General features: G+C 37.1%; 1 protein-coding gene across 1 annotated transcript in view; it reads right to left on the bottom strand.

The window, feature by feature from the left end:
* Positions 1-23,822, bottom strand: part of DMD (dystrophin) — a 1,795,368-nt gene that overhangs the window by 1,206,427 nt on the left and 565,119 nt on the right. The window lies entirely within an intron of this gene.

The following is a 23,822-nucleotide window of genomic DNA, read 5'->3' as shown; positions in this document are numbered from 1 at the left end:
CCCAGGGACGGGGGAGCCTGGTGGGCTGCCGTCTCTGGGGTCGCACAGAGACAGACATGACTGAAGCGACTTAGCAGCAGCAGCAGCAAAGGAAACAGGGACATTTTTTCCCTCAAAATACAAAACAAAATCTAGTTCACCTAATTACTACAGATGAACTCTTTGGATCTGGATCTTCTCTCTGGGTATTTCCTTATACGATGGCATTGAATCTTAAAGGTTCAGCTAATACCTACAGCAGGGGTTGGCAAACTTTATAAAGTACTTGAAAATAAATAATTTATGCCTTGTTGGTCACGCAACCTTTATTACAACTATTGAGCTCTGCCACTGTAACCCAACACCAGCCATATATGGGTTTGGTCAGATCCCAATAAAACTCTATTTACAAAAACAGGTGTTGGGCTGGATTTGACCCACAGGCTGTACTTCACCTACCCTTCCTGTATAAACTGATTAGCACATAGCCCCAGGTTCTAACCCTCACCTGAGCACTGTATCTAGCTGTTTTTTTTTTTTTTTTTATCCTCACCAGAACATTCTGTGTGAACCTCAAACATGACTTGTTTACAAATCCTTATTTTCTCTTCTAAGTCTCATAATTTTAGTTAAGGATTTCCATGCTAGAAATGTTGAGATTATCCTTTGCTCCTCTCTTTCTTTCTCACCATGCGGATTTCTATACCCTATAAATTCTAAACCAGAAATGACTCTTCAATTTGACTTCTTCCTTCCAGCCCCACTTCCATAGCCTTTCTTGAAATCCTCTAACAACTTTGCCTCATGATCTCCCAACTCACTTTTCCCTAGTCAGTTTCTGACCGCTCTTGGACTTATGTCTACATTGCTATCCCTTCTTCCTCTTTGGTTCCAACATGAATGTTCATAGAGATTTACATAGTCCATGGTGTATATCCTACACTTACAAACACTGAATATCTCAAAAACTTCCATAACAATCCAACCTTTCTCCTACTATCTTTTTTAACCTGGGCCTTTTGCTTTATCATAAAATGCCACCCTTCTGCCATGTCACTTTATTCTATGAGGCCTGTCTCCCCTGAAATTAGTTACTTCCTAAGACAAACTCCTCTCACTGCACAAAAACCTCTATTAATATACTACTTCATGTACTAATTATGTATTTACAGAGCTGTATTTCCCAGCAGACTCTGAGCCTTTTAGAGAAAGGAATACACCTCATTGACTTTTGAATTCCTAGTCCTAAGCAAAGTTCCTGGCACATAATGAGTGTTTAAATAAATACATTTTTAAATGAATGAATAAAAGAGTTCATTAGTAATTTGCTTTGGTTCCTTTTGGTTCCATTTAGGAGCCATGAAGGCTTGGGTACACTATTTTACCTCTCTGTACACCATAAATAAAGCTAGGATAATACTGCCTGCATTACACAGCACTTTGACAAGAATGAATGCATACTGTAAGCTATAGATAGCAATAACATTTCAGTACTATGGTAAAAACAACTTAATAATTGGCACATTTTATAACACTGATACAGAATTTATAACTTAAAAATATCTTAGTCTACATCATAAACCATTTCAAAAAGGTCAATATAGTTTCAGTAAAATGTAGCTCTTAATAACAGAAAACACAGAATGACTTTTAAATACAGATAATCTAGCTCAACACCATTCTAAACAATTAATACACTTTATACAAACTTGGCAAGGTCTAATTTAACTCTGAAGATGAACATTTACTTAAGGACTATGACTTTTTTAAGAGGGGTGTCTCAGAATAAAGTTATATTGATAAAATTCACCTTATATCAAAGAATACAACATTAATAACTTAAAAATAATAATGATAAAGTTAGATCAATGCTGATGGCATTACTTGTAAGGACTCACAAACACTTCAGGTTATCTCTAGAAATTTTTAAAGAAATCTTAAAATTCTTTAGATTTCTAAAGTGGTTTTTTTTTCAATTTTTCTTGTTTCTAATTGGCTTACATATCTGGAAGGAATCTAAAAATCAGTGTTATAGTACTTCCTTCTGTCTACAAGTAGGTAGATTTTCAGGAAAGAAGGTTAAAATAGAAAAAGCTGCATGGGAAAGCTTCAGTCATCTTAAATAAGGAATTTCTGAATTGTAAGTACTCACAAAATCACACACATACCCATATATATATATATATATATATATATATATATATGTATTACACAAATCAAGAGCTTGACTTAAGTATATAGTAGGAGTATGGGGGTTTTGACTAAACATACTATTTTGGCTTAGGGAGAGATACCCTAAATATCTCTGAGATAAATGTATAAGTATCCAAGTAAGTAGATATATCTTCACCTACACTTGACATCTGATTATTTAAGTAGCTATAAAAAGAAAAGTAGAAGCATCTCTGATATGACTAATGTCTCTGGTATTTCACAAATCTCGTTTGCCCTTCTCTTTTACAAACACCTTTGCTATAGTCCAAAGTCCTAACAGACCAAGGACTGTGAAAAGGGTGCAATATTTGACAGTTATGTCATGCTGGAAGAATATTCAGGGTATGCTATTCCTGCACTGCTTCTGAAAAAAAGAAAACAATGCAGGACTATGCTAATATTAACCTAAAAATTATGCAATCTCAATGTCTTGATTTGGCATAATTAGCACACTGTAAAAATTCTCAAAGTAGGAAAAAATAGTTTGCTATTAGTGAACTGCAATGTTACCTTTAATATTAGGATCTTTTGGAAAAGTTAGCTACAGAAACTGATTCAGCAGTCTAAGAAAAATAATCCAAATTTCTTAAAAAGTTGAAGGTAAAATTCTTTCTGAGGACCTGATATATTATTCATGGATCTCCTTTACAAAATGTGAGCATTTAATTTAAATGTACACATCTTCCACAATATAGTCTCACAATTTGCATGAAGACATACTTTCAATTTAAAATAGGCCATACGGGCATTGAAACATGTATAATATCATATAAGAAATGAATCGCCAGTCCAGGTTCAATGCAGGCTACAGGATGCTTGGGGCTGGTGCACTGGGATGACCCAGAGGGATGGTACGGGGAGGGAGGTGGGTGGTGGGTTCAGGATGGGGAACACGTGTACACCCGTGGTGGATTCATGTTGATGTATGGCAAAACCAATACAATATTGTAAAGTAATTAGCATCCAATTAAAATAAATAAATTTATATTTAAAAAAAAACAATAAAACAGGCCATAGGGGACTTCCCTGGCTGTCCAGTGGGTAGGAATTTGCTTCCATGCAGGGGGTGTGGGGTCTATCTCTGGTCAGGGAAATAAAATTCCACATGCCACACAGCACAACCAAAATTAAAAAAAATACAACAAGTCATAAAACAGGGAAGCTATGTAACTTATGAAATTTGAAGAGAGATAAACATGGGTTTGAAATTCTACTTTATTGTTTAATGGTGCTTTGTAAACTCAAGCAAGTGATTTAATTTGCTGGGTTAGAATTCTCATTTGTGAAATAGCTGAGAAAAGAAGGGAAGCTAAAGGCAAAGGAGAAAAGGAAAGATACATCCATTTGAAAGCAGAGTTCCAAAGAATAGCAAGGAGAGATAGGAAAGCCTTCCTCAGTGATCAGTGCAAAGAAATAGCGGAAAACAATAGAATGGGAAAGACTAGAGATTTCTTCAAGAAAATCAGAGTTGCCAAGGGAACATTTCATGCAAAGATGGGCTTCAATAAAGGACAGAAATGGTATAGACCTAACAGAAGCAGAAGATATTAAAAAGAGGTGGCAAGAATACATGGAAGAACTGTACAAAAAAGATCTTCATGACCCAGATAATCATGATGGTGTGATCACTTACCTAGAACCAGACATCCTGGAATGCAAAGTCAAGTGGGCCTTAGGTAGCATCACTACGAACAAAGCTAGTGGAGGTGATGGGATTCCAGTTGAGCGATTTCAAATCTTAAAAGATGATGCTGTGAAAGTGCTGCACTCAATATGCCAGCAAATTTGGAAAACTCAGCAGTGGCCACAGGACTGTAGAAGGTCAGTTTTCATTCCAATCCCAAAGAAATGCAATGCCAAAGAATGTTCATACTACCACATGATTACACTCATTCCACATGATAGCAAAGTAATGCTCAAAATTCTCCAAGCTGGTCTTCAATAGTATGTGATCAGTGAATTTCCAGACGTTCAAGCTGGATTTAGAAAAGGCACAGGATCCGGAGATGAAACTGCCAACATCTGTTGGATCATTGAAAAAGCAAGAGAGCTCCAGAAAAACATCTGGTTTATTGACTATGCCAAAGCCTTTGACCGTGTGGATCACAATAAACTGTGGAAAATTCTGAAAGAGATGGGAATACCAGACCACCTGATCTGCCTCTTGAGAAATTTGTATGCAGGTTAAGAAGCAACATTTAAAACTGGACATGGAACAACAGACTGGTTTCAAATCGGAAAAGGAGTACATCATGGCTGTATATTGTCACCCTGCTTATTTAAGTTCTATGCAGAGTACATCATGAGAAATGCTGGGCTGGAAGAAGCACAAGCTGCAATCAAGACTGCCGGGAGAAATATCAATAACCTCAGATATGCAGATGACACCACCCTTATGGCAGAAAGTGAAGAGGACTAAAAAGCCTCTTGATGAAAGTGAAAGAGGAGAACGAAAAAGTTGGCTTAAAGCTCAACATTCAGGAAATGAAGATCATGGCATCAGGTCCCATCATTTCATTGGAAATAGATGGGGAAACAGTGGAAACAGTGTCAGACTTTATTTTTTGGGGCTCCAAAATCACTGCAGATGGTTATTGCGGCCATGAAATTAAAAGACACTTGCTCCTTGGAAGAAAAGCTATGACCAACCTAGACAGCATATTAAAAAGCAGAGACATTACTTTGCTGAAACAGTTCCATCTAGTCAAAGCTCTGATTTTTCCAGTAGTCATGTATGGTCGTGAGAGTTGGACTATAAAGAAAGCTGAGCACCAAAGAATTGATGCTTTTGAACTGTAGTGTTGGAGAAGACTCCTGAGAGTCCCTTGAACTGCAAGGAGGTCCAGCCAGTCTGTCCTAAAGGAAATCAGTCCTGAATATTCATTGGAAGGACCGATGCTGAAGCTGAAACTCCAATACTTTGGCCACCTGATGCGAAGAACAGACTCACTTGAAAAGACCCTGATGCTGCGAAAGATTGAAGGCGGGAGGAGAAGGGGACAATAGAGAATGAGATAGCTGGATGGCATCACTGACTTTATGGACATGAGTTTTAGCAAGCTCAGGGAGTTGGTGATGGACAGGGAAGCCTGGTGTGCTGCAGTCCATGGGGTCACCGAGTTGGACATGACTGAGAGACTGAACTGAACTGATCCACTTCACAGAACTAGTATAAGAATTAGGAATAATATAGTAAAGTTTGTTAGGTACATAGTAAGTACTCAATATTGGCAATGATAATAATCATAATATCCAGATATATAAGAATATGAATATAAATATTGTGTATACATAATTGTGACATAAATGTAACTGCAATGTTTACAAAATATTATTAAACTATCAAGGCTATATATGCTCATTTTCTTTTAAATATATAATTTTAAATGAGGACAATATGTATAACTCCTTCTGTACATTTCCTCACTTGTACACACAAATAGAATGATATCTTCATGTAGATTGAGTATCATTGTCCTTTAAGTCTCAGATATTTCACTATGTGTAAAATGATTTTATGGCTGTTGTAATGGAGAAAACCTAAACTATTATAGCAGATGCAGTCATATGTCTTTCCTGGTTTCTTTCTGAATGAGGGGAAGACAGTATACCTGATTTAGTTATAAAATTAACTTTGATTGTTTTCTGCCAAGGGAGAATGAAATGGGTGGAGGTGAACATATTGTGATCTACAGGGTGAATAATAATACATTTAGGTGTCATTACTTTCTCAAAAGCATTAAAATACAAATTTCAAATATGCAGGGAGGGATCCAAACAGAAAAATATGACATTTTGCTTCTTAGGCTGCCAAAATATTCATTTCCTCTATAGCCTGTTTTCACTAAATCAAAATACTCCACTTTGAGATCAGCTTATGAAACTGCCTCTTTTTAATAGGGGCAATCCTTTCTTTCCATCATGAGTAAAAATAAATATTATGACACTGTATATCTTAGAATACATTTGGTATGAGAACAAAATAATATACATATAAAAATAAAATTGAAACAATTAACTTTTCACCTAGCTTGATTCTACAAGAGCAATTCTGTTTTATCTCTTACACAGTTTCACTAGGACTATTACTTTCCACAAGACTGCTTTTCTTAGTAAGGCAGTTATAATTAACAAGAGCCCCCCCCCATACACATAACAGTTATCATCTACCATATTAATGAACATATACAGCTATTATTTTTCATCAGAAAACTAAGATCATGGCATCCGGTCCCATCACTTCATGGGAAATAGATGGGGAAACAGTGGAAACAGCGGCTGACTTTATTGTTCTGGGCTCCAAAATCACTGCAGATGGTGATTGCAGCCATGAAATTAAAAGATGCTTATCCTTGGAAGGAAAGTTATGACCAACCTACACAGCATATTAAAAAGTTAGAGACATTACTTTGTCAACAAAGATCTGTCTAGTCAAGGCTATGGTTTTTCCAGTGGTCATGTATGGATGTGAGAGTTGAGTGCTGAAGAACTGATGCTTCTGAACTGTGGTGTTGGAGAAGACTCTTGAGAGTCCCTTGGACTGCAGGGAGATCCAACCAATTCATCCTAAGGGAGACCGGTCCTGGGTGTTCATTGGAAGGACTGATGCTGAAGCTGAAACTGCAACACTTTGGCCACCTGATTCGAAGAGCTGAGTCATTTGAAAAGACCCTGATGCTGGGAAAGATTGAGGGCAGGAGGAGAAGGGGATGACAGAGGATGAGATGGTTGGATGGCATTACCGACTCAATGGACATGGGTTTGGGTGGACTCTGGGAGTTGGTGATGGACAGGGAGGCCTGGCGTGCTGCAGTTCATGGGGTTGCAAAGAGTCTGACACAACTGAGTGACTGAACTGAACTACATTTCAGTTTCCTGGAAACAGTCTCAAAGAATGCATAAATTAAAAACATAACAGTGGCATACTTAATTGTCAATTTATTCTAAAATAATTTTCCAAATAAAGAAAAAATATTCCCATTTTACTACTGTAATTTGGTTTTCAAATATGCATACATAGTACAATATTAAAAAAAAAAAAAACTTGAAAGAGCCAAATGGAGTTAATAGAGAACTGATGCTAAAAATAAACCAGACTAACATTTCAATTAGAAATAGCAATGAGAAAATATCTATGCTATCAGAGGTGGTAAGTAGTAAAGAAAATAAGAACCATGATCTTTTTTTTGCTGTGAATATATCCATAAGTCAAAGGGAAAGTGTCCAAAGGGCTTATAAAAGCTAGAAAAGCAGTAATTAATGTCAAGGCAGATTTCTGGCTATGTATATGTATGTGTGTGCACATGTGCATGTTTAGTCACTCAGTTGTGTCTGACTCTGTGACCCATGGACTATAGCCCACCTGGCTCCTCTGTCCGTGGGATTTCCTGGGCAAGGATACTGGAGTGGGTTGTCACGCCCTCCTCCAGGGAATCATCCCAACCCAGGGATCAAACCCATGTCTCTTGCATCTCCTGCATTGGCAGGTGGATTCTTTACCATCTGAGCCACCAGGGAAGCCCCATGCATGTGTAAGTATGTACATACGTATATGTATACACATATCTGAGTGAACTCTGGGAGTTGGTGATGGACAGGGAGGCCTGGCATGCTGCAATTCATGGGGTCGCAAAGAGTTGAACATGACTGAGGGACTGAACTGAGCTGAACTGATGAATACACATATACAGACACATATATATTTTGTATATACAAACACATGATAAATAAATATGCCAGGGGTCCATTAATAGGAGTATGACCATGATGCTCATTTTAGTTGAGTCCACCAGTCCTAAAAACTTTTGGAGGATTCTTCCACACCTACTCCCAAGGATGGATGTCCTTTGGGAGCAGACCAGTGCCAGCATAACATCATATAGGTAAGACACGTTTGTTTCAATCTCACTGAGCTAACATCTGACCCAACTCAAGCCAGTATAACTCAAGGAAACTTTCATATCTGACTAACTTATGAATAAATATCATCATAATAATCAAACTCCTTTTGCTATTTCACATTCCATCTTATTAAAGCACAAGTACATGAGGGAAATATTCTTGGCATAAAACTACTATATTCATTAAATTTTTTCTTTCCTACACCTGAAGGCACATGTCTAAACCTGTAGGGGTTACTTTATTATTTAACTAGAGCAGTTTCTTTTCTATCATTTTAGGTGTTTCATCTGCAGTTTGAGTAACATCAGTGTAGGCTATGCTTTCAAGCAAATACAACTTGTACAGGAAGAGAACAGAATAGAAGCAATTTAAAAAAAAATGATACAGTGTGTAAAGAAATAGAACTTCGAAGAAATAAAATATCTCATATACTATAAATAAAAAATTCTATATACTTTATAAATGTACATGAAGTATAGTATTTGCATATTTTATTTAACCATGAATTCATTCCTTTAATACACATTTACTCAGTGCTTAATATTGGGGTTGTCAGTGTTCAATTCAGGAGGTATTAAAGATGAAAAAGATACTATACTTCCAATGAGAAACTCCCAATTTAATGTGTGTATTGGCTGTTATAATGAGGACATGTACCAACACCGTAACATATACAGTGTTGCCCAGTGCACATCCCCTTGCCTTTCCATTTCAAAGTATTACAGTGGCTCAACTTTGAAATGCCCACACTTAGATTGCTCTACCTGAAGACTCACTCTGGCTGCAGAAGTCTATTGTGTCCACCCACAGCAAGCCAAAACTGCTCTGGAATGAACACCCCTGGAAGCAGCTCTCCAGCAATGATTCATAGGAACTGATGTACAAATTCCCCAGTTCATTTGGCACTCTCGAGTGGGATAACTCTAAGGTGTATCTTTTATGCCATCTCTCAAATATTCCTCACAAGGATTAAGCTCTGGATACCAGAAGTCTTAATTGGGTTGAAAATGACCCTTTCTATTGGCTCCCTCCTATTTCCTGTCTCACTTCCCTAAGAGGTTCCATGTACTTCCCTCCCTGTTTGTACTGGAGTTCTTTCCTGAGCATCAGCTTTTTGGAGAATTCAAATGAAGACAAAAGATAATGGCAGTATAGAGGAAAATTCTACCCTAAAGAATTGTAAGAGTTGTTTAGCCACTAAGTTGTGTCCAACTCTTTTGCGACTGCATGGACTATAGCCCGCCAGGCTCCTCTGTCCATGGAATTTTTCAGGCAAGAATACTGGTATGGGTTGTCATTTCCTTCTCCAAATTATGAGAATAAAAGGTAGTAACTGGGGTCTAGACGGGTGAGCAGAGGCATCTCAGAGAAAGAAGGATGGACATTATATGAAGCAGAGTCAGCATGTTCAAAGGCTCAAACTAGTGGTTCTAAAATTAACAACAATTGACTGGAGGGCTTGTTAAAACACAGATTTCTGAGTTTTACCTTCTGAGTTCCTAATATCATAGGCCTAAGAATTTTTGTTTCTAACAAGTTCCCAGGTGATACTGATGCTGCTAGTTTAGGGACCACTGGCATGGAGGAAATGGCTAAATGATAGGTAGGCAAAAGGAACTGGATCAAGCTGATAAAGATTCATGAATGTACTGTGACCTAAACTTTTTTTTTGGGGGGTCAATATTGCTAAAGTTTTTATTGCAAAAGAGCATATGGAACAAAATTAGTAAATAATTGTAGATTTATGTAATACAATAACTGACAAAATCCTTGGAGAAAGAACACACAGAATATTTTCTATATAGATCCTGATACGATTTCTCTGGCTATACATTCTGCCAAAATTTTGCATATATGTAAAATAAAGTCCAGATTTCCCACTAATGCTATGACTATTAGTTTGGTGGTTTCGTGTTTCTCACAGGCTATGGAAATGTGTCACAGCATAATTGGCGGGCCCAGCAATCAGCCAGCAGGGCCCTCCATGCTGAAGACATATATGTCCATAAGGAAGCAAACACATTACTTGTCTATAGCTGCCCCACACTAAAAGTGACTACTGTACTTTGTCCTTCAGGAAGAGGGTTAATTATGTTGGGTCAGGAAGAGATGAGTCATTATTACCAGTTGTCTTTCTGTTTTAAACATGTGCAAATGTATCATACACAGAATGAGACCATAGCAAAAGCTAGAATTCCAATCAGAGCTTTTGTTTGCTCATTGGAAAAGGATTCCCTGCATCTACTCACTTAACTTTATATAGTTACATCCATAACTTTATATAGTTAATATATTTTGTGGGGTTCTTTTTTGGTGAGAACCTTTAAATATTACTTTCTTAGCAAATTTCAATTATACCAAACATTGTTAACAACTAGAGTTACCACGGAGAAGGCAATGGCAACCCACTCTGGTACTCTTGCCTGGAAAATCCCATGGATGGAGGAGCCTGGTAGGCTGTAGTCCATGGGGTCATGACCAGGCTGTAGTCCATGGGGTCACTAAGAGTTGGACACGACTGAGCGAATTCACTTTCACTTTTCACTTTCACGCATTGGAGAAGGAAATGGCAACCCACTCCAGTGTTCTTGCCTGGAGAATCCCAGGGACGGCAGAGCCTGGTGGGCTACCATCTATGGGGTCGCACAGAGTTGGACATGACTGAAGCGACTTAGCAGCAGCAGCAGCAGCAGCAGCAGAGTTACCATGTTGTACATTTGATCCTCAGTCTTATTCATCTTGTAGCTAAAAGTCTGTACCCTTTATCTAAACTCTCTGTGTTGCCATTCCTCAGCTCCAGGAAATCACTTTTTAACACTCTGTTTCTATGATTGTGACTTATTTATTTATTAGATTACATACATAAGGGATACCATGCAGCATTTGTCTTTCTCTGTCTGGCTTATTTCACTTAGTATAAAAACCTCAAGTTTCATCTGTGTTGTTACAAATGGCAGTATCCCATTCTTTCTCATGGATAAGTAACATTCCTTTGTGTATGTGTATATATGTTGTGTGTGTGAACATCTTCTTTAACTAGACTACCATTGAGGGGCTTTTCTGGTGGCTCAGCTGGTAAAGAACCCACCTGCAATGCCTTAAACACAAGAGACATGGGTCCGATCCCTGAGTAGGGAAGATCACTTGGAGAAGGAAGGGGCATGCTGCTCCAGGATTCTTGCCTGGAAAAACCCATGGACAGAGGAGCCTTGCAGGCTATAGTCCATGGGGTCACAAAGAGTATGACATGGCTGAGTGTACACATACACATATATTATGGAGCTTTTCAGTCGTTTCCATATCTTGGCTATTGTGAAGAATGCTGCAATGGGAAACACGAATAGAGTTATGTCTTTGGTGTCCTATTTTCAGGTCTTTGGATTTATAACCAGAAGGTGGAATGGTGGATCATATGGTAGTTTCATTTTTTTAAATTTTTACTTTAATTACCTAGAGTTTACCATGAACATTTAACTATACTATTTTATCACTTATCTATCCATCTATTCATCCCATTATCCATCCATATATTTTGATGCACTTCAAAGCAATTACAATCACAAATATAGTTCACCCTAAATGCATCACTCTGCATATCATCAAGTATACTTCAATGATTCATAGAGATTTTGGTTTTCTCCGTGAACAATGGGATTTTTACAAACTCTCCCAAATAATTCAAATGTGTCACAAAGGCTATAGATTGCTGGATGAAAGAAGGTAGGAAGCATAAGATTTATTATTTTTGTTATTATTAATCATTATAGTTGCATTCTCTTTACATTATGGCTAATTCAAGTCATAACTATATAACAGAGTTATTACTTAGAAAGAAATAAGATTCAGAGATTAATTAATAAGATTAATTTTCCACTGTTCACATAGTAAGTGAAAGAATTAGCAATCAAATGCAGTTTTGACTGTCCTAATAGAAGACCACATGTTTTCATTTTCTTCACATGCATCTAAAGCTATATAGGTGAAAATGGGATGAAGAAGTTTAATTAGATATTTAACTTTAAGGATACCCATTAAAATTTTGGAAGAAGAGATGAAAAATAAACAAACATCTTATTTTTCCAAGTTTTTCTAACATGACAACTGGTTGAAAATAATTATTTTGTACAAAAGGCAAATGAAATTGATTTTAACTTTCCTTTTGAGTATTCATTCTTCTTAGAATGACTTAAAATCCTAAAAGATGCTGCTGCTAAAGTGTTGCACTCAATATTTCAGCAAATTTGCAAAACTCAGCAGTGGCCAGAGGACTGGAAAAGATCAGTTTTCATTCCAATCTCAAAGAAGGGCAATGCCAAATAATATTCAAACTACTGTACAATTGTGCTCATTTTGCATGATAGCACAATTATGCTCAAAATCCTTCAAGTGAGGCTTCAGTAGTATTTGAACCAAGAACTTCCAGATGTGCAAGCTGGTTTTAGAAAAGGCAGAGGAATCAGAGATCAAACTGTCACCATTCACTGGATCATGGAGAAAGCAAGGGAATTCCACAAAAACATCTACTTCTGCTTCATTGATTACACTAAAGCCTTTGAGTGTGTGTATCACAACAAACTATAAAAATTTCTTAAACAGATGGGAATACCAGACCACCTGACCTGCTTTCTGAGAAATCTGTATGCAGGTCAAGAAGCAACAGTTAGAATTGGACATGGAACAACAGAGTGGTTCCAAATTAGGAAAGGAGTACATCAAGGCTGTATATTGACACCCTGCTTATTTAATGTATATGCAGATTACATCTTGAGAAATGCAAGGCTGGATGACTCACTAGCTGGAATCAAGATTGCTGGGAGAAATATCACCAACCTCAGACAAGCAGATGATACCACTCTAGTGGCAGAAAGTGAAAAGGAACTACAGTGCCCCTTGATGAGGATGAAAAAGGAGAGAGAAAAATCTCGCTTGAAGCTCAACATTAAAAAAAAAAAAAATCTAAAGATCATGGCATTTGGTCCCATCACTTCATGGCAAATAGAAGGGGGAAAAGTGGAAGCAGTGACAGATTTTCTTTTCTTGGGTTCCCAAATCACTACGGACAGTGACTGCATGAAAGTAAAAAATGTCTGCTCCTTGGAAGGAAAGCTATGACAAACCTAGACTGCGTATTAAAAAAGCAGAGACATCACTTTGCCAACAAAGTTCTGTATAGTCAAAGTTATGGGTTTTCCAGTAGTCATGTAGGGATGTGAGAGTTGGATCATAAAGAAGGCTGAGTGCTGAAGAACTGATGCTTTTGAATTGTGGTGCTGGAGAAGACTCTTAAGAGTCCCTTGAACAGAAAGGAGTTCAAACCAGTCAATCATAAAGGAAATCAACCCTGAATATTCATTGGAAGGACTGATGCTGAAGCCCCAAACTTTTAAGAGCTGACTCATTGGAAAAGACCCTGATGCTGGGAAAGATTGAAGGCAGGAGGAGAAGGGGGTGACAGAGAGTGAGATGGTCGGATGGCATAACCTACTCAATGCACATGAATTTGAGCAAACTCCAGGAGATAGTGAAGGACAGGAAAGCCTGGTATGCTGCAGTCCATGGGGTTGCAGAGACAGACATAACTGAGCATCAGCATGGATGGACCTAAAGATTATCATACCAAGTGAAGTAAGCCAGGCAGAGAAAGAAAGATAAATACCATATGAAACCACTTCTATGTGGAATCTAAAAAAAAATGATACAAATGAACTTATTAACAAAACAGAAATAGATTCACAGAGAAAAAGCAAATTTATGATTAATAAAGCAGAAAGAGAGGGAAGGGTGAATTTGGGATTAACAGATATAAATTACTATAGGTAAAATACATAAACAAGGATCTACCCATCTACCTATACACATACACACACACGCACACACACACACACACACACATATATAAATCACTTTGCTGTACACTTGAAACATTGTAAGTCAGTTATATCTCACTTTTTTAAAGACAATACTCCATTTTCTCCTAGTCTCTACTGTCATTAAAAAGTCTAAAGCCATTCTGATTTTTGACCCTCGAACTTCTCTTTATCCTTCTTGTTTTGGAATTCCATGATGATAAGCCTTGTGTGGACTTTTATTTTAATCTTGGCTATTCAGTATGCCCTTTAAATCTGGAAACTCATTTTCTTCATTTCTAAAAACATTTATTTTGTCACATCTTTGATAATTTCCTCTCCATAGTTTCCATTCTTATTTTGTCTGTAATTTTGATTATTTGGCTATTTGACTACTTAGATTAAGATTTTTCAACAAAACCCGATATTTTGGTTTGGACAATTATTGCTGTTTGTGGCTGTACTGTGTATTGCTGAAGATCCAGTAACATTCTTCCAGTTCAGGTTTATAAGATGCAAGTACCATCCCCTCCCTGCTGTGTAATAAACAACATTATCTTCAGACACTGACAATTGTTTTCTGGAGAGCAAAATCACTTCCAGTTAAAAACCACTGACCTAATATCATCCTCTAAGAGTCTGGTATTTTCTTTCTCATTTTACATCTCTTTGTGTGTTTATATTATTTTATTGAAGAGTTCTTCAAATTTATCTTTTACCTCTTTTGTTGAACTTTTATTTCTGCTATTTAATTTTTATTATACTTAATTTCTTAGGGAAGTTTTCTATTCATGGCAAAATTGAGCAGAAAGTACAATGAATTACCCTATACCCTCTATCTTCTCCTGACAACACAGAGTTCTCCCATTATAAAGATCCAGTATCAGAGTATTATATCTGTGCCAACTGATGAACTTAACATTGACAAGTAATACTCACCCCAAGTTCACAGGTTAGTGTTCACTCTTGATGTGGTATATTCCATGCATTTGGACAAATATGACATGCATCCACTATTATAGTATCATACAAAATATTTCTACTGCTTTAAAACTGCTATTAAAATGTTAATTTAAATATAAATCACATAATAATAATTATTCTTTCTCTGAAATATATTTTTCTATATTCTCATATATTTTTAGAGTATAAATGCAGTAACTAATCTCATTCTGAGGTAATAACTGTAGCTATGTTTAACAAGTTTTCTTAAGATCTGTATCTTATATCTCTTCAGAGTTTCTTGATTTATTTATATTGTTATTTATTATTTTTTTTTGCTAATATGACTGCTTTTTTATGGTTGCTTCAGTTTTTGTTGTTGTTGTTAGAGGCTTTCAATATCTGTAAATCCTTGGTTATCTCTTAAAATTGAAGTACTTAAATGTTTATTGGAAGCCCTCTGTGAATATGTGGGGCAGGCTTCAATATAGGGTAACCAGGTAAGGATTCTGTTATTTCATTGTGGATCATAATATATTATTAGCTGTAGATCTTTTGTCTTATGATGACCAGGTTCTCTGAAGAAAAACTTATAATCTTCTGCTCAGAGCATAGAAACCTAATAGCCAGGAGGGAGAGGAGAGTCTGGTAGTCTTACCATTAAACATATTGACCTTAACTTCATCCCCTACATTCAGTGTGATGGTTCAGTCCTTCCATCAACTGATCCTATTGTGTACATGTTGAGAGTTTTTCCTCTTTCAGTCTCACCAGAAAGCACACTACTTCCTCATGCCTGATAGGATGGGATAGGATTAGTGTCTGTCTACTCCTGAGCTGGAGATCTGACATCTACTTACTTGCTCCTTTTAGGGGCTTCAAAACAAACCGTTCATTTCCAGCCCCACTCAAGACTATCACCACCCTGTAAAATACCTAATGCCTTCAATTCAGGAGTCTTTCTTTGGTCCCACAGAACAATCTGGAATCCTTGTCTTAATTTCCTTCTTTACAGACTAGATATGTCTTTGCAGATGTCTCCTCTTTCTTTGAGATTTTGCAACTGCATTTTTTTTTTAAATTCCTTTAGGGTGATCTCAGAAGAATTTGGAGATGAAATAACATGTTTTCAACTCAGTTTCTTTTTTCTTGGCAATTTTACATCTTCTATTTCATCAGATTGTTTAAAAATATGTTTGTAAACGGATAGCATGATTCATCACAGGGAAAATCACTGCAGCCTATTTTGTGCTCAAGCAAAACCCAGTCCAAACTATAAATATTGAGCATGATCCCTTACCTTAAGCAGCACAGATTGGACTGCTGGGACAACCACATTCACACTTCACTCAGTAAATAGAACAAAAATAATAATGGTGCATATTATTCATGTCAACTGTCCCTTTTCACTGAGGTCCATGGTGAACCCTGTATCTAATTCTCTTCCCTCATCTGTTCCAAGGTAGTATCTTGTAGTTGCCTTGACTTCACCCTCTGTGCTCCATGCAGCCTTTCTGAGGTTGAAAGTTTCCACGCTGCAATGTGATTGGGGCTAATTCCAGTCCATTCATCAAGTGAGAGAACAGCCTTGACACCACTCTTAGTTATAAGCCTCCATCATTACTCTTAGGCCTCTGTTGGCCTATAGCTTTCTGTAAACTATAGCTCTAGGCTGCAGCCTAAAGCAGCAACCCCCCTCCCCCGTACAGGTTTCTTTCAGGAACAGAGGAGCTGCCAACCAGACTTTGGCTGTGAACACTGAACATGTCTCCAATTCCACACCTTGTTTGAAGCAATTTTAGTCCCACTGACCCCAGAGCATCCCAATGCCTGGTTGCCACTGTTGTTTTGTGCTTCAAAGATAAGCCTGGCAGTGACTTTTGCCCCATTCCCTGATTTACATTTCTGTTCCTGCGGACATTAGCATTTTCTGTATAACTGTATAAAATGCATCCTTTTGAGGTCACATTTTTTCTTTGTTATATTTTTGGACTGGATGAGAATGCCACTCAGATCAGAAATCTCTAATGATGGTTTGGCACTGTTTCTTTACAACAGACTCCAGCTGTGGGCTCTTTCATAACACATTTGCTTAATACATGAACCAATACATTATAGCTTTCAGTGGAAATTCTGTTGTGAGACAGGTGTATCTCAAAAGAGCCTGTTTTATATAGATCACTAGAAATAGATACACTACCACACCCCTTTCAGAAAGACCCAAGATCATTCAAGCTATTTTCCAATCCATAAAATGGACTTCCTTTCCTGACCTGATTCCTAACTAAACTTCTTTGATAAATATACTTACTTAGACTGGCCAGAGCTTCCCTGGTAGCTCAGTTGGTAAAAAATCCACCTGCAATGCAGGAGACCCTGGTTCAATTCCTGGGTTGGGAAGATCCCCTGGAGAAGGGATAGGCTACCCACTTCAGTATTCTTGGGATTCCCTGGTGGCTCAGCTGGTAAAGAATCCACCTGCAATGAGGGAGACCTGGGTTTGACCCCTGGGTCGGGAAGATCCCCTGGAGAAGGGAACAGCTACCCACTCTAGATTCTGGCCTGGAGAATTCCATTTACTGTACAGTCCATGGGGTTGCAAAGAGTCAGAGATGACTGAGCAACTTTCACTTCACTAGATTGGCTACATATTACTTCAATTCCATATTAAATCCAGTTCTCTTGGGAACGAAATCTGATAATGTGACTTAGGTGATATGCCACAGCACTCTAGGGGTCCACAGTTCTGTAAAGCTAACACCCAAAGTTGCACGATAATCAACTCAGAAGGAGCAGTTTCGACCACAAGGTAAGTACCAGGCTCATTATCACCCCTTCCCTCAAACTTTAAAGGCCTTATTATATACAACAATCATGCTAGAAATAAGGCTGACATGGTTATCCTGCAAGGGCTTTATATCCAGAGATATCACTTTTAACAGGATTCTCTTAGGATGTTTTAACATTTAACTTCATAACAAGTTACTATGTATCTTTTTGCTTTCTTTAAAAAATGGAAGCTCTAAAAGGGAAATAGCATCATTTATCTAATACAGAGAGAATGTTACTTGTTTTATTTAGTACTCTTAGGGCTTTTTGTCCCCCAAATAAATAAACAAACATAAAACATGTGCCTATGCACCTTGTAACATCTCATGAAACATCTTGGCTAAATTTGCCTCAGGATGCTAGGATCTGATTACTCATGTTGTTTCTTGGGAGTCAGATTATCTCGTAGCAAAGAATAGCAATCTTATTTAGTTAAAACACTGGGATAGGTATAATATGTGTAAATGTGCATGCACACACATACACACAGGCACACATAAAATTGTTATGTGTCCCTGAGGTGAAGATGGAATTGCAAGAAAAGAATTTTTGTTGTGATATTCTTTTCTGGTATGGAATAGATAGGCAAAAACATAAAAATTCCTGAAAACAAATAGTCCTGTAGAAATGAAAGTAGAAAATGAATCGCAATACTTGGATGATAATCATTGCACTGCTGCCAACTAACAATGGGATCTTGGGTAAACTTTAGTCATTTTATCTTTAAGCTTCATTTTCTACACTTTAAAAATCATAAAGTGAACGTAGATCAACATTTTGAGGTGGTATGACACTATAACTTTTCTTTTTCAAAATTTCTTAATGCTAATCTGTAACCTTGAAACTATTCTTAGACAACAGTCGGGATTTTAAATTGTTGAATTTAGCCAGAAAGGGATATGCATATTATGAAAGCTAACTAAGTAAGATTTTAGTTAACCAAAGAAACACACATGGGATGAAATTATATGATCTTTAGGTAAGAATGAAAATAAAGAATGAAAAAAAAATACTTTCTTTCTCTTTAGAGTATACATATGAAAATAAATACTCAGGTGGATAAAACTCTGGCAAGCATTTGCTTGATTAAATGCCAATGGTGTACTGGGATGACCCAGAGGGATGGTATGGGGAGGGAGCTGGGAGGGGGGTTCAGGATGGGGAACACGTGTAAACCCGTAGCGGATTCATGTCGATGTATGGCAAAACCAATACAATATTGTAAAGTAATTAGCCTCCAATTAAAATAAATAAATTTAAATTAAAAAAAGAAAGCTAATTAGTCCAGAAGCTGGTTTCACATATGACACTACAAACTGATAACTAAAAGCAAGTTTTAAAAAGACAAGGTATGTATTTATTGGTCAAGATCTTACAGATAGGAGAAACAATCATAAGATGTTAAGTCAGTGGTGTGCTGGTAACTGTCTAACAGCTCTCCTGGAAGTGGGTGGGGATTTATTTGAATACTCCCATTATATGTGTGTGTGTGTGTATAAATTTTTATAGCAGTAGAGTTGTTTACAATGTTGTCTTAGTTTCAAGTATATAACAAAGTTAGTCAGTCATGCTTCCCTTTTTGCTCAGCTGGTAAAGAATCTGCCTGTAATGCGGGAGACCTGAGTTCGATCCCTGGATCAGGAAGATCCCCTGGAGAAGGGAAAGGCTACCCATCCAGTATTCTGGCCTGGAGAATTTCATGGACTGTAGAGTCCATGGGATCACAAAGGGTTGGACAGTACTGAGCGACTTTCACTTTCACACACACACACACACACACACACACACACACACTGGATATACACTGGATGTATATATACACACACATACATATCCATTCTTTATTTTTTAGATTTTTCTCCCATATACACCACTACAGAGTGCTGAGTATAGTTACCCATTAAATTTTATTTCAAGCTATCATCATTGCGCCAGTAAACATGGAGCTGGTAGTGTACCATTATATAGTCCACCATTCAGATACAATAGACAAAAATGGTATCAAAATCAGAGATTAAAGTAAAAGGTAGTAAAATAATTAGGCAATGGTGAGATCTGAGCGTCTATTTCCTTTGTTTGTAATATAATTTAATGTATGTTAATATAATTTAATTTTCAGTGACAGTTATGTTTAACAATGGTCCAAAAGTTTCTGAAAGTTTAATGACTGGCTCTAGCAAGCTACTATGAGCCATCTGTAGTACACCACGGAGTGAATTTAAACATTAGTCTAATTCCATGTGTAAGAGAAAGAAGGTGCTTACCAGTGCCTACACCTTAATTCATTAACTTTGCTTATTCTTTGAATATATTAGTTTTATATACTATTTTTTTTGAAAACAAGTCATAGAAAGGACTCAGAGAAAATCATAACATGAGGGATCTAGTTCTGTTAATACTCTACAAGTCAAATTATGACTCATAATTAACACCACCTAATCGCAGGTGTTGAAATTGCAGATCCAGAACTCGTTAACTTTTTCTATGCGCTAGAGAACCAGCTAGGGAGCTAATTTCACACAAAACACACACACACAATTTAGCTATATTCAGGCAGGCCCCACTCCAGACCAACAAAATCAGAGTATTTGATTGATTTTTTGTAGATTCCCTCAGTTAATATAAATTTAATTGTTGAGCCACATTTAAAAACGACTGCCAAAGAAAAAAAAAATAAGTTGTACTCTATAGCTTTGTTTTATATTATGAACATTTTCAAAGATATGTAAATGTAAAAATAACAAGATGATGACTCCCATGTATCTGTCACTCAACTTCAATAATTATCAGTATTTTGCCAATCTTGTTTCACCTTCTCCTACTGCTTATATATATAAGTTTTTTGTAGGTTTGTCAAAGAAAAATTCATACATCATACTATTTTACATTAAAATACTTCAGCATGTGCCTGGAATTGCTCTCTGAAATAGAGTATAGAGTAGTGACAGTGAATGCAAAAAAACTTAGTCATTAAATATTTCAGTTATTGAATACTGGTCCAGATATGATGGCAGATTCTGGGGATGCAGAAGATCTTAATGTCAATTTAATGACTTGTTCTTAATACAAAGCTAATAAGATAATGGGTAAGTTTGCTCATGCTTTTGTTCTTAATATATGACAGTGCTTTTTTGCTAACCTTTTTTTTTTTAAATTTGATTAATCCCTCTTAGTTTTTTTAGAATTCAGTTCAAGATCTTTCCTGTTCTTTCCTGACTGCAGCCCTGAGGTTTGGTTAGGTGAACCCCACTCCCCCTCCCCACCATTGTATGCCCACTGCTCCCAATACAGACTCCACCCCAAGGGCTCATCACTCTGCATTAAAATGGAGTTGATCATTATTCCTTCTCTAAAATTTTTGAGATCAGGGCCCATATTTTATTCAGCTGTATACTTCAAGTCTTTAAACACAGTATTAGAATTATAGCGGGATCACAATACAATTTGTTGAATGAATGAAGAGTCTAAGAATGATCAGTTCTGGCAGGTTTTCAGTGTGCAGGTCAGAGACAGAAGAAGAAAACTGCCAAGCTTGCAAATATAAAGATATTAATTTAAGGCAAATATTTTATAATCTTTCACTTCCATAATCATCACCACAATGAGTTGCGGGTTTTATGACAAGAAAGATGTCATATTAATTATTTCAACTGTTTCATTGCAGAAACAATTGTGGCATGGAAAATGAAACAATTATGCTTTGAAGAAGTTAGAGAAGGGTATTCAGTTCATTTCAGTTGCTCAGTCATGTCCAACTCTTTGCGATCCCATGGACTGCAGCACGCCAGGCTTCCCTGTCCATAACCAACTCCCAGAGCTTGCTCAAACTTATGTCCATCGAGTTAGTGATGACATCCAACTATCACATCCTCTGTCATCTCCTTCTCCTCCTGCCTTCAATCTTGCCCAGCATCAGGGTCTTTTCTAAGGAATCAGTTCTTCGCATCAGGTGGCCAAAGTACTGGATCTTCAGCTTCAACATCAATCCTTCCAATGAATATTCAGGACTGATTTCTTTTAAGATTGACTGGTTTGATCTCCTTGCAGTCCAAGGGACTCTCAAGAGTCTTCTCCAACACCACAGTTTAAGCATCAATTCTTCAGTGCTCAGCTTTCTTTATGGTCCTACTCTCACATCCATATATGACTACTGGAAAAACCATAGCTTTGAAGAGACAGACTTTTGTCGGCAAAGTAATGGCTCTGCATTTTAATACGCTGTCTAGCTTTTCTTCCATGGAGCAAGTGTATTTTAATTTCATGGCTGCAGTCACCATCTGTAGTGATTTTGGAGCCCAAGAAAATAAAGTCTGTCACTGTTTTCATTGTTTCCCCATCTATTTGCCATGAAGTGATGGGACCAGATTATATGATCTTCATTTTTTTGAATGTTGAGTTTTAAGCCAGCTTTTTCATTCTCCTCTTTCACTTTCATCAAGAGGCTCTTTACTTCCTCTTCACTTTCTGTCATAAGGGTGGTGTCATCTGAATATCTGAGGTTATTGGAATTTCTCCTGGCAATCTTGATCCAGCTTGTGATTCATCTAGCCTGGCATTTTGCACGATGTACTCTGCATATAAGTTAAATAAGCAGGGTGACAATATACAGCCTTGTCTTACTCCTTTCCCAATTTGGAATCAGTCCATTGTTCCATGTTCAGTTCTAACTGTGGCTTCTTGACCTGCATATGGATTTCTCAGGAGGCTAGTCAGGTGGTCTGGTATTCCCATCTCTTGAACTATTTTCCACAAATTGTTGTGATTCACACAGTCAAAGGCTTTGGTGTAGTCAATAAAGCAGAAGTAGATGTTTTTTCTGTAATTCTCTTGCTTTCTCTGTGATCCAACTTTTACTTCTTTAGTTAAAGTGAAAGTTGCTCAGTCATGTCCGACTCTTTGCCACCGCATGGACTACACAGTCCATGGAATTCTCCAGGCCAGAATACTGGAGTGTGTTGCTTTTCCCTTCTCCCAGGGATCTTCCCAACCCAGGCATCGAATCCAGGTCTCCCACATTGCAGGCAGATTCTTTATCAGCTGAGCCACAAGGAAAGCCCTAGAATACCTGAGTGGGTAGCCTATCCCTTCTCCAGTGGATCTTCCTGACCCAGGAATTGAACCGGGATCTCCTGCATGGAAGGCAGATTCTTTACCAACTGAGCTATCAGGGAAGCCTCTATGACCCAACAGATGTTGGCCTCTGTTGATCTCTAGTTCCTCTGCCTTTTTAAAATCCAGCTTGAATATCTTGAAGTTCTTTGTTCATGTACTGTTGAAGCCTAGCTTGGAGAATTTTGAGCATTATTTTGCTGGCATGTGAGATGAGCACAATTGTGCAGTAATTTGAACATTTTGGCATTGTCTTTCTTTGGGATTGAAATGAAAACTGACCTTGTCCAGTCCTGTGGCCACTGCTGAGTTTTCCAAATTTGCTGGCATACTGAGTGCAGCACTTTCATAGCATCATCTTTTAGGATTTGAAATAGCTCAGCTGAGATTCTATCACTTCCACTAGCTTTGTTCATAAGGATATTATAGGCATAAAATAAAATACCAATAAGAGAAAGATATTATTGGTATAAAATAACCCCAAATCTGCAGATCCATTATGGATTCCCTACAAATGCTCATGTACAGCAATATTTATGAATTAATTGTAATATCTGATATTTAATGAAATAATACTTTTCTGAAATGTGCCTTATATTTTATGATGAAAAATAATAAAAATGTAATATTAATATTCATTAAAACATTACAACTTTTGTTAAATAAAACTTCTGAAGTTGTGTGGTGATTTCAATTATTTAGTCTTAAACTATATTATATTCTTATAGTGAATTGTTCACTTATCTATTTTAATTTCTATACTGAGAAATTAAAATTTTATTTGACAACAATTAGACTCAAATTATAATTAAAGTATCACTTGCTACACATCTAAGCATCTAAGCACCCAGATGCCCACTTTATAGCCTGTTTATATTATGATACTAATTAATTGCGGCACTATGCCAAAAAATATAAGAGCAGAAAGTAAGTAAAGAGCTCATTACAAATATAAGACTAATAATTGCAAATTTCTGGGTTCTCAATAAAATGTGGGTTAGT

The sequence above is a fragment of the Capricornis sumatraensis genome, chromosome X, assembly GCF_032405125.1.
Source record: "Capricornis sumatraensis isolate serow.1 chromosome X, serow.2, whole genome shotgun sequence".
NCBI lineage: Eukaryota > Metazoa > Chordata > Mammalia > Artiodactyla > Bovidae > Capricornis > Capricornis sumatraensis.
This window is presented reverse-complemented; position numbering and strand designations above follow the sequence as displayed.